Consider the following 17,714-nt stretch of genomic DNA (forward strand, 5'->3'; position numbering starts at 1 on the left):
AGAGCCTTTGAAAGGAAGACTAATATTTCAGGCCAAATGTAATTGGCAGCCCCCTCCCCTGAGCCTTTGTTGAAAAGCTCTGGCTTTGGAAGAACTGGTATCTATCAGGAGCTGAATCTGAAGTTATTATTTGGTGGTCTCCTTGAAAAGAATCCAAGCTGTCCCTTTAAATCCATTCCTCTGCCTTTCAGCTTGGCCTTATTTAAATATTCCAGACAATTTCTGGACTTAATAATGATGAATATGATTAAGATTTTGGTTTAATAAGAGTGTTAAGAAAAGATTTTTCATTTTGACGAAGGTGGGCTGCTGTGAAAATTGAATTGGCACCAGGCCTCCCAGGCCACACTGACCCAGATGGTTCCTCACTTCTCCAGGCCTGTTAACTCTCTCTGGACAGAATCCTAGGAGCAATCCAATGACTGTTCCTAACCCTTGTAGAGAAAACCCCTACCTGGCTGGATTAGCAGCAGGGTGCTCTTTCCTCCCTTCCAGGCCACCCTCATTTTCATACATAAATAACTAGTCACTCCTTTGGATTTAAAAGCAAGATTAATTAATTTATTATAAGATAGAGAATGACAGAGGGAGAGGAGAACCGGACCACTGCTCAACACTGACATAAGGTGGTGTCAGGTATTGTACATGTAGACCTCTTGTAGCTCCAGTGTCACATTTTGTTAGCATCAGTAGGTACTTGTAAGAACCTTTGACCTTCGGGGCCTCAGGCATGTTTGCATTATCTTCTTGACTTAACTCCCTTCCTTAGAATCCTTCATTACAGTTTTCGGGGAAGTCTGAAACTGAATCCTTCTCACAAACCACGTCATCGCCTTAATCTACAATTAATTACTTTTGTTGCAACAAAGGTTATAGTTAAAACCCAGTGTCTGCATGGTGAATACATTGATCCACAGGAGCTTCTTCTTTTTTTTTTTCTCTTTCAGTTTTTTTCTTTCTGTGTTTAAGTTTTGATAGAAACCGATAAATAGGAAAAGGGCCTAGAGAAAAAGAGATACCTGCATCATTGCTTTAACATTTGTGAGGCCACAGGTCTAGACCATTGTAATGTCAAGTTGTCCCTCGCTCAATGGTTACTTTGGCTCATGCTTGCATGCCTAGGTCCTGCGACTGTCCCATCTGTTTAAACCCAGATTATACAGTAGTTTGTCCTGCCTACTGAGAAATCTGTATCCCATACTTGTACTCCACCCCCACCCTTTCCTTGATTGCCATGCAAGAAATAAACTGGATACATAGAAAGCTTTCACTAAACAAACATTGTGTTGGGTAGTTACTCTGTGCAAGTAAATGTTTGGTTTCCTTTGAGACTGGAAAAAGTCATCATGTCCCTAGAAATGGTCGCTTATGAGGCTTTCAAATTCTAATCCTAACATATCTCTAGCCTCATATCTTTCTTCAGCGCAATAAACTAGAACTTCCTTTATTTCCATCCACTCACTCCTGTCACTTGTTACTCCATAACCCTGTATGTGCTGGTCTCTCTCTCCCTAATTTATCTGTCTCATTCTTGCTCACCATTATGATCACTTGAAAAGTCTAATTTTTATAAGGAATTAATTATTTTAAATCTTTTTATTTTATTTATTATTGGATGAAGACAGAAACTGAGAGGAGAGGAAAAGAGACAGAGACATCTCAGCCCTGCTTCACTACTCATGAAACTTTCCCCCTGCAGGTGGGTATCAGAGGCTTGAACCTGGGTCCTTGTGTACTGTGATGTGTGCACTTAACCAGGTGTGCCACTGCCTGGCCCCAAGAATCTACTTTGTAAAGTGTCCCTTGATAACACTTGAGGACTTCCTTTCTGGTGTCCTGTTTCTGTAACGAGTTTCCTGAGTTTGGGGTCTTTGTCTCCTCTGTCAATGCTGTATCTTGATGGCTGATGTGGGTGCCTTACATTTGACGCTGGAATGATTTTGTTTGTATTGTTCTTTTTGGGGCCAGACGAAAGTATGTTATAAATGAGTGCTAACCCCAAAAAGAATTGTGGCTCATACTCCCAGAGGGGTAAACACTAGGGAAGTTTCCAATGAGTGGATGGGGCACAGATCTCTGGTGGTGTGCACTGTATGGAATTATACACCCATTATTTTACAATTGTGTAAATCAATATTAAATCACTAATAACAAATTTACAAAAATATGAGTGCTAACAATCTTGTGTGGCTGGGAAAATGCTTCAAAGGGGCTAGAGTAGGGATTGGATGGAAAGGGCTACTATAAAGCTGGTGGCGTCCTGGAAGTTAAGAGTTTTGCAGAGGAGAAGCTGGACAGTCATCAGAATCTGGTTCAGCTTGCAGGTATGCATTTGTGAGAAAAGAACTTGAGGTCAGGGAGAGGTTTGAACATGGCTCAGGATATGTAAACCATCACACATTGTTGTGGAATGATCTCTACAGAGTGTGTTGTATGTAATGTTGAAGCACAAGAAAAGCTTTATTAGCTGAAGGTAGGTAAATGCTAAAAATCCCAGGATCCCCATTTAGCCCAGGAATACAAATGATTACTTTTTTTTTCCAGCATAGTAATTGATTCATTAGTCGGATCTCTGAAAGAGCTTCTGTTTCTAACTCTGGAGTTAATTTCACAGGTAGACTTTACAATAAGAGAAAAGTCAGCTTTTGCGGGGAAAAAACCGCTAAACATCATTTCCTAACACTAGGTTTTTGTAAATTTTTGTGTCACTGATTTAATATTGATTTACAGAATTATAAAATAACAGGGGTTTTATTCCTCCACACCTTTCCCACCATCACAGTTCTGTGTCCCCACTCCCTTCATTGGGAACTGCATTAGTTTTACCTAAGGTCACAGATAAGGGTTGGCTATTATTTGTATATCTACATGTATTTTCCCTTTTTCTCTATGACCCTACTTCTCTTCCTTTCTAAGTCACGCCTACTACTTCTGAGTGACTTTCTATTTTGTTTGTTTTGTTTTGTTTTGTTTTTCTCTTTTCTCTCCAGATCCTGATGAGTTCAGAGGCCTCTGGTCATCTTCCCACTTATCCCTCTCAGAGTATGAACCTGAATTCTTATTTTTTTATTACCTTTATTTATTGGATATAGATGGCCATAAATTGAGAAGGTAGAGGGGGGGAAGAGAAAGAGAAACACCTGTAGCACCACTTCACCACTTGCAAAGCTTTCCTTCTGCAGGAAGGGACCAGGGCCTTGAATCCAGGTCCTTGCACACTGTATGTAACATGTGTGCTCAACCAGGTGTACCACCCCCCAACCCCCTGGATCAAAATTCTTTATGGGATGAAATAGGTGGAAAATCTGGCTTCTGTAATTGCTTCTCCACTGAGCATGCATGTTGGCAGGTGAGTTCATAGTCCCAGTCTATTTCTGTCTTTCCCTGGATGGGAAGGGCTATGACTTTGGTAATTTTTGATATATTTTGATAGCTAACCTGCAGGTGGATTAAAGATGTTGTCTGGGAAGGTGGTGTCAGAGTTGAGAACAGGGATAGAAAGCTGGGTCAGGGCAGAGAGTAGCTCCCAAACATGAAGAAAATATATAAATACAGTTAATTGTTTACTACATTTATCTGATCTGGAGCCTATATCTATTAATATTTAGTATGGAAGCCCGTCTAATAACCTCTCTGAATATGTAATTCTATGTTAGCACTCCATGGTCAAAGCTGGAAATATTATTTTTTTTGTTTTAGTATTATTTATTTATTTATTTTTAAAATTTTTTATTTATAAAAAGGAAACATTGACTAAACCATAGGATAAGAGGGGTACAACTCTACACAATTCCCACCATCAGAACTCTGTATCCTGGAGTCCTGCCTCCCCAGAGCCATGCCCCACTAGGAAAAGAGAGAAACAGGATGGAAGTATGGATCCACCTGCCAGTGCCTATGTTCAGTGGGGAAGCAATTACAAAAGCCAGACCTTCCACCTCCTGCACCCTATAGTGACCTCGGGTCCATACTCCCAAAGGATAAAGAATAGAAAAGCTTTCAAGGGAAGGGATGGGATACAGAGTTCTGGTGGTAGGAATTGTACCCATTTTATCCTATAATCTTCTCACTATTTCCATTTTATAAATAACAAAATTGAATTGAAGCTGAAAAAAAAAAGAAAGAAAAAATTACAAGTCATGTTCCAGAGGTCCAACGAGTGGGAGAAATGTAGATTTTTAAAAAGAATGAGGAAATTTCCTTGTAGTGTTGGAATTTTAAAAACACAATAGATGACTATAATTGTAACCAAGTTAGCTGGGAGCTTGTTTCTTCTTCAACAATCCTATGGTTGAGATTTACCTTATTATACTTGACCCCATCATGTGACCCTGATCCATCTTATCTGTCTGGGTTAAGGTTATAGGTAACTTAGTATTAAAAAATAAACAATATGGGGGCTGGGCGGTAGCATAGCAGGTTAAAGACACATGGAGCAAAGCGCAAGGACCAGCTTGTGAATTCTGGTGCAAGCCCCTGGCTCCCCACGTGCAAGGGTGGCTCGCTTCACTGGAGGTGAAGCAGGTCTGTGGGTGTCTTTCTCTCTGCCTCCCCCTCCTCTCTTCATTTCTCTCTGTCCTATCCAACAACAACAATAATAACCACAACAATGATAAACAACAACAAGGGCAACAAAAGGGAAAAATGGCCTTCAAAATAAAAACTTTATATTTCAAATTTCTTAAACAATTTAAGCCCAAGGTCTGTATTCAATGAGTTTACAAATTTGATACATTGAATACTTAAACTAAAGAAATCATGTACTTTTATAAATGTAGGCAGTTATAGAAACTGAAATATTCAGTGTATTTTCCCTGAAATATTGACTTTTAAGTGACTTAATAGTTCAAGCCCCTGGTCTCCCCCTGCAGGGGGGAAAACTACAGGAATGGTGAAGCAGGGTTGCTGGTTTTTCTCTTTATCTCTCCCTGCCCTCTCAACTTCTCCTCTGTATCTATCTAATAAGAAAGACAGACAAAAGAAAGACATTGAATTAAAAAATAGAATCTGGCTTAGTACCAGCTGGAGGTAGACAGTCCACAGAAATTTGCAGAGTACAGATGGAGCCACTGTGGCAATTTGACTGGAAGAGGGAGGTTGAGGCTGATGATAGAAGAACAATGTTGGCATTAGAATCCTTTACAACTCATTTTATATCCTGCTTTAGTAGTCAGAACTCCAGTGAATCCCTATATTAGTGGCCTTGAATTTTGTAGAAAAAAAATACTGGGATTTTTATATAGCTCTAGGATTGTATTTCTTAAGACTTCTCATGAATTTCTAAAGATTGGATTTTTCGATGATCATTGGTGTGACTGTCATGTGCACTGTAAGATGCTTAACAGCCTCCTTGACCTCTACCTACTTGATGAGAATAGTATCACTTCCTTCCCATGATTTTTACACCTAAAAATATCTTTAGCCATTGGCAAGCCACTCAGAGGGTAAAGGCAGAAGTCTGTATTGAGAAGAACTGCTGTAGGGACTATCAGACTATCAAAATAATTTATCCAATGAATACAAAAACATGAAAATATATTCCATTCATATCTAAGATTTTGACAGAACTATGGTGGGTGGTTATCATTGGGGGCTGAAGGCATAGAACTTCTAAGGTGAGAGTGATGTGGAATCCCATTAATAGTATCTTATCATCTTGCAAATCACTAGTTATGAAAAGAAAGAGGGGCCAGGTGGTGGCACACCTTGTTAAGTGCACAAACTACAGTGTGCAAGGACCCAGGTTCAAGCCCCTGGTCCCCATCTGCAGGGGGAGAGCTTTATGAGAGGGTGAAGCATGGTTGCAGGTGTCACTGTCTCTTTTTCCTTCTCTATATCCCACTCCCATCTCAATTTCTCCTTGTCTCTATCCAGCAATAAATAATAAAGTAAATTAAAAAATTTTTAAAAACAACAAAAAAGAAATCATTTATTCATAGTTCTCACTTTTTTCATAAAGAAGCTTTGAAGCCCAGGGGTGAGGAAAATGGGGCTTACACTTTGAAGTCTGATAGCACCATTAGTCTGTTGCTTAAGCTTGAACCACACAAGTTCAGATCTCTCCATTCCTTCAGGCCTTTGCATTTGTGTTCAGATCTCTCCATTCCTTCAGGCCTTTGTAAATGTGTTGCATTTGCTATAACCTCCAGTTTTTCCTTTCGTACATACAGACAATTCCTATACAGTCTTGCCCTACTAGGAAAGAGAGAGGCAGGCTGAGAGTATGGATAGACCTGTCAATACCCATGTTCAACAGGGAAGCAATTACAGAAGTCAGACCTTCCACTTTCTGCATTCCACATTGACCTTGGGTCCATACTCCCAGAGGGATAAAAAATAGGAAAGCTATAAGCTAGGAAGATGGCGGACTGAGAAGATGCTAGTGGCTTGAGCTCTGACCACATCTTCTGGAAATGGTAGGATTTTCTGCCTTTAGTAGGCCAGTCAATAAGGGGTCCTAGTGGTGACACCAAGGAGGTGACTATAACTTAATTTGGGTTAAAATACAGAGTAGGAAAAAAGGGAAAAAAATTTTTTTCTTTCTTTTAAATTATTAAGCACACCTCCTCCCCCTCCCCCCCCATAACCAGTCCCTGGGGACCAACTACTAGCAGGCTCCCCTGCTGAGCCCCTTTCTTTACCAAAATTCCTGTCCCACAAGGGAGTATCATTCATTCTAAGTCTATCTACACCCTTCTGAAACCTCTGGCTTATTTTCTTTCTTATTAGCCAACCCCCCCACCTCACCTCGCATAGCTAATTAAATAATTAAAAATAAATAAATAAAAACTCTTTCCTTTCACTGCTCTTTTATGACTGTTCTTTTTCTTATCTTTTTCTTTTTTCTCTCTCTCTTTCTTTTTTTTCTTTTTCTCATACTTGCCATCCTTTCTTCCTTAATCCTACAGCTTCCAAAGCCACAGGTCCCATCCCCCACATCACCAAACAGTGTGCTTTTTTGAATTCACTGATACACATTTGGGAATTATTTTGGGGAAGAATTCTGACTCAGAATTGGACTCTCACTGCGAGTATCTTTGCTCAATATCCCTTCCTCCTTTAGCTACCTCTAGAATATACAGTGGATAGTAGATCTGCATAACTGTCTATTTCAGCTATCCTTGTCTAGTCCTGAGTTTTGTTTTTTTTTTTCTCTTTCTTAACAATAAGCTGCCACTGATCAGGAGATTTGAGGTAATCTGGGACAGGGTTTTTTTTTTTTTACCCTGCTATATTTTATTATTAATATTATATAAATGCATATATCTTTTCCCCCTTTAGGTTGATCAGAATTAACTCTTAAGGTATCTTTCATTGCTAGGGTAGTGGCCATCTTATCTATTTTGGGAGGAAGTTGTCTGTCACTCCTACCTCCTCAACAGACTCTCCCCGCCCCCATTCTTAGCTAATTAAAAAATTAAATTAAATTAAATTAAAAATAAAGTAATAAAAAAAGTTTTCCCTTCAGTGCTTTTTTAATCACAGCTCTTTTTCTTATCTTTTATCTTTTCTCTCTCTTGTCTCTTTTTTCTTTTTCTTTTTTTTTTTTATCTTGTCATACACTTCTTTCTTCCTAGCCTTTCTGAATTTGTGAATTATTTTGGGGAAGAAATCTGACTCTCTATGTGTGTATCTCTGCTCTACTTCCCTTTCCCCTCTTGTTACCCCTAGAATAGACAGTAGATAGTAGATTCGTGTAACTGTCTATTCTTGCTATTCTGTCTATTCTTCCTTCTTTCTTTTCTCTTTCTTCTTCACTTGGACTTAGTTGCTATTTTTTCATGGACATTGTTTGGCTAACTGGTAGTAATTAAACTGCTTCAATAACTGCTACAGTTGCTACCGTAATTCCTGAGATTGGTAAGTGCAATTGTCATAAAGGTATTTAGTACAGTGTTGCTTGTACTTAAGACACAACAACTGAGGAACAACAGTGCATAAAAATAAAAAACACATAAATAAAAAAAATGGGTAGATCAAAAACAAATAAAACTGCTACTCCAATGAATGAAAACAATAGCCCAGAAGAAAATACAAATCAGCCAGAAGTAACCATAGATAAGAAAAGTTTGCAAGCAATAATAAACTTATTAATCACAGAAATGAAAACAACATTGGAGGAAAGGAATGGCAGTATTAGGGAAACAAGAGTTGAGATTCCCAAGGAAAATACTGATTATCTTGAGGCAATTAGAGAACTGAAAGCTGAAATAACTGTAATGAAGAAAGAAGCTGAGGCAAAGGGAAAGCAGCCTAACAGAAGCAGAAAACAGAATTAGTCAGACAGAGGATGACTTAGAGAAAACTAAGAAAGACATGAAAGAGCTTAAAAAGAGATTTAGAGACACTGAAAACAACAACAGAGACATATGGGATGATCTCGAAAGAAGTAACATTCATATGATTGGCCTGCCAGAGGAAGAAAGAGAGGAAGGGGAAGCAAACATTCTAGAGGAAATAAAAGAAGAAAGCTTCTCAGACCTGAATAACAGAAAGGACATCAAGATTCAAGAGGCCCAGAGAGTACCAAACAGAATCAACCCAGACCTGAAGACACCAAGACACATCATAGTCACAATGAGAAGAAGTAAGGATAAAGAAAGGATCCTAAAGGCTGCAAGAGAGAAACAAAAAGTCACATACAAGGGAAAACCCATAAGATTATCTGCAGACTTCTCCACTCAAACTCTAAAAGCCAGAAGAGAATGGCAAGATATCTATCAAGTCCTGAATGAAAAAGGCTTTCAACCAAGGATAATATATCCTGCTAGACTTTCATTCAAACTAGATGGAGGGGTCAAAACCTTCTTAGATAAACAACAGTTAAAGGAGGCAACCATCACCAAGCCGGCCCTGAAAGAGGTTCTAAAAGACCTCTTATAACCAAGAACATTACTATAATACTGGCAATATATCAGAGCAAACAAAAAAAAATTTTTTGAACAATGGCACTACAATACATTAAATCCATAATATCAATAAATGTCAATGGCTTAAACTCACCCATCAAAAGGCTCATAGTTGGGGGATGGATCAGAAAACATAATCCAACCAAATGCTGCTTGCAAGAATCCCATCTGTCACAACAAGATAAACACAGACTTAAAGTGAAAGGATGGAAAACTATCATACAGGCTAACCGTTAGGACCACAAAAAAGGGCAGGAACAGCCATTCTCATCTCAGACACGATAGATTTCAAACTAAATAAAGTAATAAAAGATAGGCAAGGACATTACATAATAATTAGAGGATCAATCAGCCAAGAAGACTTAACAATTATTAACATCTATGCACACAATGAAGGACTATCTAAATACATCAAGCACTTAATGAAAGAATTTCAAAAATACATCAATAGTAATACAGTAGTAGTGGGAGACTTCAATACCCCACTCTCACACTTAGATCAACAAAGCAGAAAACCAACAAAGATACAAGAGAATTGAATGAAGAGATTGACAGACTAGACCTCTTGGACATTTTCAGAGTCCTTCACCCCCCAAAACTGGAATACACCTTCTTTTCAAATCCACATAACACATACTCAAGGATAGACCACATGTTAGGCCACAAAGACAGCATCAATAAATTCAAGACCATCGCAATCATCCCAAGTATCTTCTCAGACCACAGTGGAGTAAAACTAACATTTAACAACAAACAGAAAATTATTAAAAGTCACAGAATTTGCAAACTAAACAACATACTCCTTAAGAACCACTGAGTCAGAGATCACTCAAGCAGGTAATTCAAATGCTCCTGGAAACAAATGAAAATGAAGACACAACCTATGAAAATATTTGGGACACAGCTAAAGCAGTACTGAGAGGGAAATGTATAGCCAAAAAATCACATATTAAACAACAAGAAAAAGCTCAAATGAATGACCTTACTGCACACCTCAAGGACCTAGAGGAAGAGTAACAAAGGAACCCTAAAGCAACCAGAAGTACAGAAATCACTAAAATTAGAGCAGAAATAAACAACATCAAAAATAAAAGAACCATACAAAAGATCAATGAAGCCAAATGTTGCTTCTTTGAAAGATTAAACAAAATTGACAAATCCCTAGCCAGACTCACCAAACAAAAAAGAGAGAAGACTCAAATTAATAGAATTGTAAACGATGGAGGAGATATCACAACTGACACCACAGAAATCCAGAGAATACTGTGAAACTTCTATAAAGAATTATACGCCACCAAGCTAGAGAATCTGGAAGAAATGGAACAATTCCTAGAAGCATATGCCCTTCCAAAACTGAACCAAGAAGAACTACAAAATCTAAATGCACCAATCACAGACAAAGAAATTGAAACCGTTATTAAGAACCTCCCCAACAACAAAAGTCCTGGACCAGATGGCTTCACAAATGAATTCTACACAACTTTCAGGAAACAGTTAGTACCCATACTTCTTAAGCTTTTCCATAAGATTGAAGAAACAAGAATACTCCCTTCCACCTTCTATGAAGTCAACATCACCCTGATACCAAAAGCTAATAGTGACAGAACAAAAAAGGAAAACTACAGACCAATATCTCTGATGAACATAGATGTCAAAATATTAAACAAGATCGAGGCCAACCGGATACAGCAGAATATCGAAAAGATTGTTCATCACGACCAATTGGGATTCATTCCAGGAATGCAAGGCTGGTTCAACATCCATAAGTCAATCAATATCATATGTGGTGCATCAACAAAATCAAAGCCAAAAACAACATGATTATCTCAATAGATGCAGAGAAAGCCTTTGACAAAATCCAACACCCATTCAGGCTCAAAACTCTACAAAAAATTGGAATACATGGGAAATTCCTCAAGATAGTGGAGTCTATATATAGCAAACCTACAGCCAACATCATACTCAATGGACAGAAGCTGAAAGCATTCCCCCTCAGATCTAGATAGGGCTGTCCACTGTCACCATTACTCTTCAACATAGCATTGGAAGTACTTGCAATAGCAATCAGGCAAGAGAAAGAAATAAAAGGAATACAGATCGGAATGGAAGAAGTCAAGTTCTCACTATTTGCAGATGATATAATAGTATACATAGAAGAACCTAAAGAATCCAGCAGAAAACAACTGGAATTTATTAGGCAATTTGGCCAGATATCAGGCTACAAAATCAATGTACAAAAATCAATGGCATTTCTTTATGCAAACACTAAATATGAAGAAGAAGACATCCAGAAATCAGTCCCATTTACTCTTTCAGCAAAATCAATAAAATAACTTGGAATAAAATTGACCAAAGAAGTGAAAGACTTGTATACTGAAAACTGAGTCGCTACTTAAGGAACTAGAAACTGATACCAAGAAATGGAAAGATATCCCATGCTTATGGATTGGAAGAATAAATACCATCAAAATGAATTTTCTCCCCAGAGCCATATACAAATTTAATGCAATACCATCAAAGTTCCACCAGGCTTCTTTAAGAGAATAGAACAAACACTCCAATAATTTATCTGGAACCTGAAAACACCTAGAATTGCCAAAAACATCTTGAGAAAAAGAAACAGAAATGGAGGCATCACACTCCCAGACCTTAAACTATATTATAAAGCCATCATCATCAAAACAGCCTGGTACTGGAACAAAAATAGGCACACAGACCAGTGGAACAGAATTGAAAGCCCAGAAATAAATCCTCACACCTATGGACATCAAATCTTTGATAAGGGGGCCCAAAGCATTAAATAGAAGAAGGAGGCTCTCTTCAATAAATGGTGCTGGGAAAACTGGGTTATAACATGCAGAAGAATGATATTGAACCACTTTATCTCACCAGAAACAAAAATCAACTCCAAATGGATCAAAGACCTAGATGTCAGACCATAAACAATCAAATACTTAGAGGGAAACTTTGGTAAAACACTTTCCCACCTACACCTCAAGGACATCTTTGATGAATCAAACCCAATTGCAAGGAAGACTAAAGCAGAAACAAACCAATGGGACTACATCAAATTGAAAAGCTTCTGCACATACAAAGAAACTATTAAACAAACAGAGAGACCCCTCACAGAATGTGAGAATATCTTCACATGCCATACATCAGACAAGAAACTAATCACCAAAATATATAAAGAGCTCAGCCAACTTAGCACCAAAAAAGCAAATGACCCCATCCAAAAATGGGCAGAGGATATGAACAAAACATTCACCTCAAAGGAGATCCAAAAGGCTAACAAACATATGAAAAACTGCTCTAGGTCACTGATTGTCAGAGAAATGCCAATTAAGACAACACTAAGATACCACCTCACTCCTGTAAGGATGACATACACCAAAAAGGACATCAGCAACAAATGCTGCAGAGGCTGTGGGGACAGAGGAACCCTTTTACATTGCTGGTGGGAATGTAAATTGGTCCAGCCTCTGTGGAGAGCAGTCTGGAAAACTCTCACAAGGCTAGACATGGACCTTCCATATGATCCAGTAATTCCTCTCCTGGGGTTATACTCCAAGGACTTCATAACACCCAACCAAAAAGAGGTGTGTACTTCTATGTTCATAGCAGCACAATTCATAATAGCTAAAACCTGGAAGCAACCCAGATGAGTGGCTGAGAAAGCTGTGGTATATATACACAATGGAATACTATGCAGCTATCAAGAACAATGAACCCACCTTCTCTGACCCATCTTGGACAGAGCTAGAAGGAATTATGTTAAGTGAGCTAAGTCAGAAAGATAAAGATTAGTATGGGATGATCCCACTCATCAACAGAAGTTGAGGAAGAAGATCTAAAAGGGAAACTAAAAGCATACCTGACTAAATTACAGTGGAACCTCACATATCCACTATAGAGCCTCTACTTCTTCCAGTTCTGGTACCCTTGGATAGGGCCCACTTTCTCGTATGCCTCTCCCAATCCATATCAAATAATATTGCAACCTAATCAACACAACGATTGCCACCTCAACATGCTTCAGCTCAGACTGTGTCCAGAACTTCACATGTGGAATGACAACCCTTCAACTTCATTACTCGGGTGACCTTTCCTTTCTTAGTATTCTCGAATTCCATCCCAGGTGGTTCATCTTCTAACAAAGTCCCAAAACCTAGATATACACCAGTTTCTGTGAGAGACAGCATATGTTCACATGTATCCATAAACTACTGAAAAATATATTTTGAAGGCAGAAGTACACTAGAGTTTGCATTGAGTACCCCCCTAACACTTCCTCTCCACTATTCCAAGCTTTGGGTCCATGATTGCTCAGCAATTTGCTTGGCTTTGTATGTTAACTCTCTTTTCAGTCGCCAGGTTCCAGATGCCATCAGGATGCCAGCCAGGCTTCCCTTGACTGAAGACCCGACCAATATGTCCTGGAGCTCTGCTTCCCCAGAGACCCACCTTACTAGGGAAAGAGAGAGTCAGACTGGGAGTATGGACTGACCAGTTAACACCCATGTTCAGCGGGGAAGCAGTTACCGAAGCCAGACCTTCCATTTTCTGCAACCCACAAGGACCCTGGGTCCATGCTCCCAGAGGGATAGAGAATAGGAAAGCTATCAGGGGAGGGGGTGGGATATAGAGATTGGGTGGTGGGAATTGTGTGGAGTTGCATCCCTCCTACCCTTTGAATTTCTTAATTTATCCTTTCTTAAATAAAAATAAATAAATAAACTATCCCAAAATGAGTTCCACATATGGAACCTAACTCAAAAGGAAGTAATAGCTTTAAAAAGTCAGTCATTATTTTAGGAATTGAATCATTCATCAAAAATCTTCCCAAGAATGAAAGTCAGGCCCAGATGGCCTTACTAACAAATTCTGTAAGATTTTTCAAAGAACTAAATCCTATTATCCTCGATCTATTCCAGAAAGTTTTAGAAGGGCACACACTACTAAGAGAAAAATATTACTTCAATCCCCAAAAAAGGAAATGCCTCTACCAGGACAGAAAACTATATACTTGGGGGCTGGGTGGTGGTGCACCTGGTTGAGCTCACATTACAATGCTCAATAACCCAGGTTCAAACTCTTGGTCCCCACCTGCAGGAGGAAAGCTTTACGAGTGGTGAAGCAGTGTTGCAGGTGTCTATTTGTTTATCTCCCTGTCGTTCATCCCTTTCCTTCCTGATTTCTGGCTGTCTCTATCCAATAAATAAATAAAGATAAAAATTTAAATACATAAGAAAACTATATACCTATATGTCTTATGAACATTGATGCAAAGATTCCTTTATAGCTATGAAATTCCAAAATTAAGTAAAGAGGAACTAGATAACATGAGCAGGTCCATAACAGCTAATGAAATAAAAAAGTTATCAAAAACCTTTCCAAAACTAAAAGTCTTGGACCAGATAGTTTTACAACTGAATTCTAGAAAACCTTAAAAGAAAAACGAATACCTCTACTTTTAAAAGTCTTCCAGAAGATTGAAGACACAGGAATACTCTCTTCTATCTTCTATGAATCCAACATCACTCTAATACAGAGACACAACCAAAAAACAAAACTACAATCCAATATCTTCGATGAACATAAATGCTAAAATGTTGAACAAAATTCTAGCCAAATGGATACAGCAGTATATTAAAAAGATGGTTCATCAAGACCACGTGGGATTTATCCCAGGGATGCAAGGTTGTCAAAGAAATGCAAATAAAGACAACAATGAAATACCACTACACTCCTGTGAGAATGTTGTACATCAGAAAAGGTAACAGCAGCAAATGTTGTAGAGGGTGTGGGTCCTGCACTGCCGATGGGAATGTAAATTGGTCCAACCTCTGTGGAGAACAGTCTGGAGAACTCTCAGAAGGCTAGAAATGGACCTGCCCTATGATACTGCAATTCCTATCCTGGGCATATATCCTAAAGAACACAACACACCCATCCAAAAAGATCATTGTACACATATGTTCTTAGGAGCACAATTTGTAATAGCCAAAACCTGGAAGCAACCCAGGTGTCCAGCAACAGATGAGTGGCTTAGCAAGTTGTGGTATATATACACAATGGAATACTACTCAGCTACAAAAAAGGTGACCTCACCATTTTCAGCTGATCTTGGATGGACCTTGAAAAATTCATGTTAAATGAAATAAGTCAGAAACAGAATGATGAATATAGGATGATCTCATTCTCAGGCAGAAGTTGAAAAACAAGATCAGAAAACACAGGTAGAACCTGAACTGGAATTGGCATATTATACTAAAGTAAAAGACTCTGGGGTGGGTGGTGAGGAGAATACCGGTCCAAAAAAGATGATACAGGACCTAGTTGGGGTTGTATTGTTATATGGAAAACTAGGCAATGTTATGCATGTACAAACTATTGTATTTACTGTTGAATGTAAAACATTAATTTCCAAATAAAGAAATTAAAAAAAAGAAAAGAAACAGAAAAACTGAGTGGGGAAGAGGAATTAGAGAAGGATAGAGGAAGAGACACCTGCAGAGTTGTTTCACTGCTTATGAAGCTTCCTCTGTACAGGTAGAGACCAGTGACTTGAACCTGAGTTTTGTGTATGCTAAATTGTACCCTCTACTGCAGAATGTGTGCCACTGTTCAGCCCCCTTTTTCAGTTCTAGAAGACTTTTATTCGTTGCTTATGAATTGCTCTTATAATAATCTACATTTCTAAAGTTCTTTCAAAATTATTTTCCTCTAATATCATAAAAATAATAGTAATAACAATATTTATATATTCTTTCCATATTTGGGAGCTACTCTCTTCCCAGATACAACTTTATAGTCCTATTGTTAACTCTGACACCATCTCCCCAGATAATACCTTTGGTCCACCTGCATGTTAATTGTTGGGAGCAGGCAAAAATTACTAAAGTCATGGGCCCCTTGGGATATACCTAAAATAGACTTCCTAGATTTTTCCAGAATGGAGATGCCAAATCTCCTCTGCTTTATTCTTGCCTTTAGGTTCCTGATTATTAATCAATTTGTTCTTATTTATATCGTAATGCTTTTTCAGCTACCAAGTTGAAGATGCTACCATAATGCTAACCTGATTTCCCTGGGCAGATGACCTCACCAATGTACCCTGGAGATCCACCTCTCCAGAGTCCTGTCCCACTAGGGAAAGAGAGAAACAAGCTGGGGGTATGGATTGACCTTCCAGTGCTTATGTCCAGTTGCTGGGCTAGTCTGAGGGTGTTTCTTCCCAGGCATGTGCTCTCCGGGTTGGAGAGAATTTGACCAGACCTAACCTAGGTTGCTGTTTACTCAGCGATGCAGGAGAGGAAGCAGGAACACTTGTGGCTGAGCAGGAACGCAATGCCATGCTAGCTTTATTCATCCGCATTTATATCTTCTGAGGCAGAAGTGGTAGGTCGGAAAAGGTTATACGTAGGAGAGTGAATGGAGAGAAGGAAAGCTTCCATCTAACCAGTGGGGATTAAACCAATGCCCTGCAGGCAAGGTGGGTCTCCAGCTGTTGCAAAGGTTATAACCAGAGGGGATTAAACCTGTAGGCAGGGTGGGTCTCAGACAAAACAATAATTATGTAAACAGACCACAGCGTTAAGCAATGAAGGGGGCCTGACATAATAACGAACATTCAGTGGAGAAGCAACTATTAACATTCTTCAGACTTTCTACCTTCTGCACCCCATAATGGTCCTGGGTCCATGCTCCAAGAGAGATAAAGAATAGGGAAATTTTCAAGGGAGTGGTTGGAATATGGAACTCTGGTGGTGGGAAATGTATGGAGTTTTACCCCTCTTAGACTTTGGTCTTGTTGATATTTTATAAATAAATTTTTTAAAAAGAATAAATTCTGGTCTGTTGTTGTTGTGGTCAGGTGTTGGGCTGCACTGCAGAGAAAAGAGAGGAAGTCCAGAGCAAGTGGGGTACACAAATCTTTATTATAGAATGGGGTGGGTGGCTCAGGCCACATGGAGTCAGCCAACAATGGCTGTCCCCACTACCTGACCATGGGGAGAGAGAAGGGAGAGAGATCTGAGAGAGAGCCGAAGAAGCCAAGAGAGAGAGGGGGAGCCGAGAGCCCAGAGAGAGCAAGGGGGGCTAAGGGAGCTTTTATTGGGCAACAACCAGGGGTGACGTGTGGGGGCAGGACTGGTTGAAGGGGGCACTGCTAGGATTTCACAGGGTGTGGTAAAACCTGGGGGCAGAGACTGCATCAGAATAATTCCTCAGCATCATCTCCTCCTTTCCCTTTATATCTAAATGGACACAGTAAAGAAAAATGGATTGGAGCAGGCTTAAATGTTATTAAAGAGTGCTGTGCTCAGGTGGGAAGATGTAGGACTTTCTGTGGAGGAGGGAAGGCTTAAATGGCTGTCAACCTTGTGAGATTTATGCATCCTCCTGTGCTCAACCCCTCTTTAGAAAGAGAGACTTACCTGTAGACGCTGCATGAGGGAGGTCAGCCGCTGGAATTCTGCTTTTCTGTAGATAGCCAGCTGGAACCGCCAACACGTGACAGGCAAATCAGAAGCAGGAATGGCAAGCAGGCATTAAGAAAGTTCTGTCCTTGGAGTCTGTGTGTCAGGTTCTTCAGATCGCGTTAGGTGACATCTAGGGTCTCGGGAGGTGTGCCACTGTAGTCGTGCCATCTAGTGGGTGACGTCTGGGTGTTCAGGGGTTCAGATGGTTTTTCCCAGGATTCCTGTGAAAGAAACACAAACAATCTGCTTCTCGTGGTTAATTTGAACTTGTAACAAGTTATAGGTTTGTTGTAGTCGATACCTCGATGATTATAATTGGTTT

The sequence above is a fragment of the Erinaceus europaeus genome, chromosome 10 (assembly GCF_950295315.1).
Source record: "Erinaceus europaeus chromosome 10, mEriEur2.1, whole genome shotgun sequence".
Lineage (NCBI taxonomy): Eukaryota > Metazoa > Chordata > Mammalia > Eulipotyphla > Erinaceidae > Erinaceus > Erinaceus europaeus.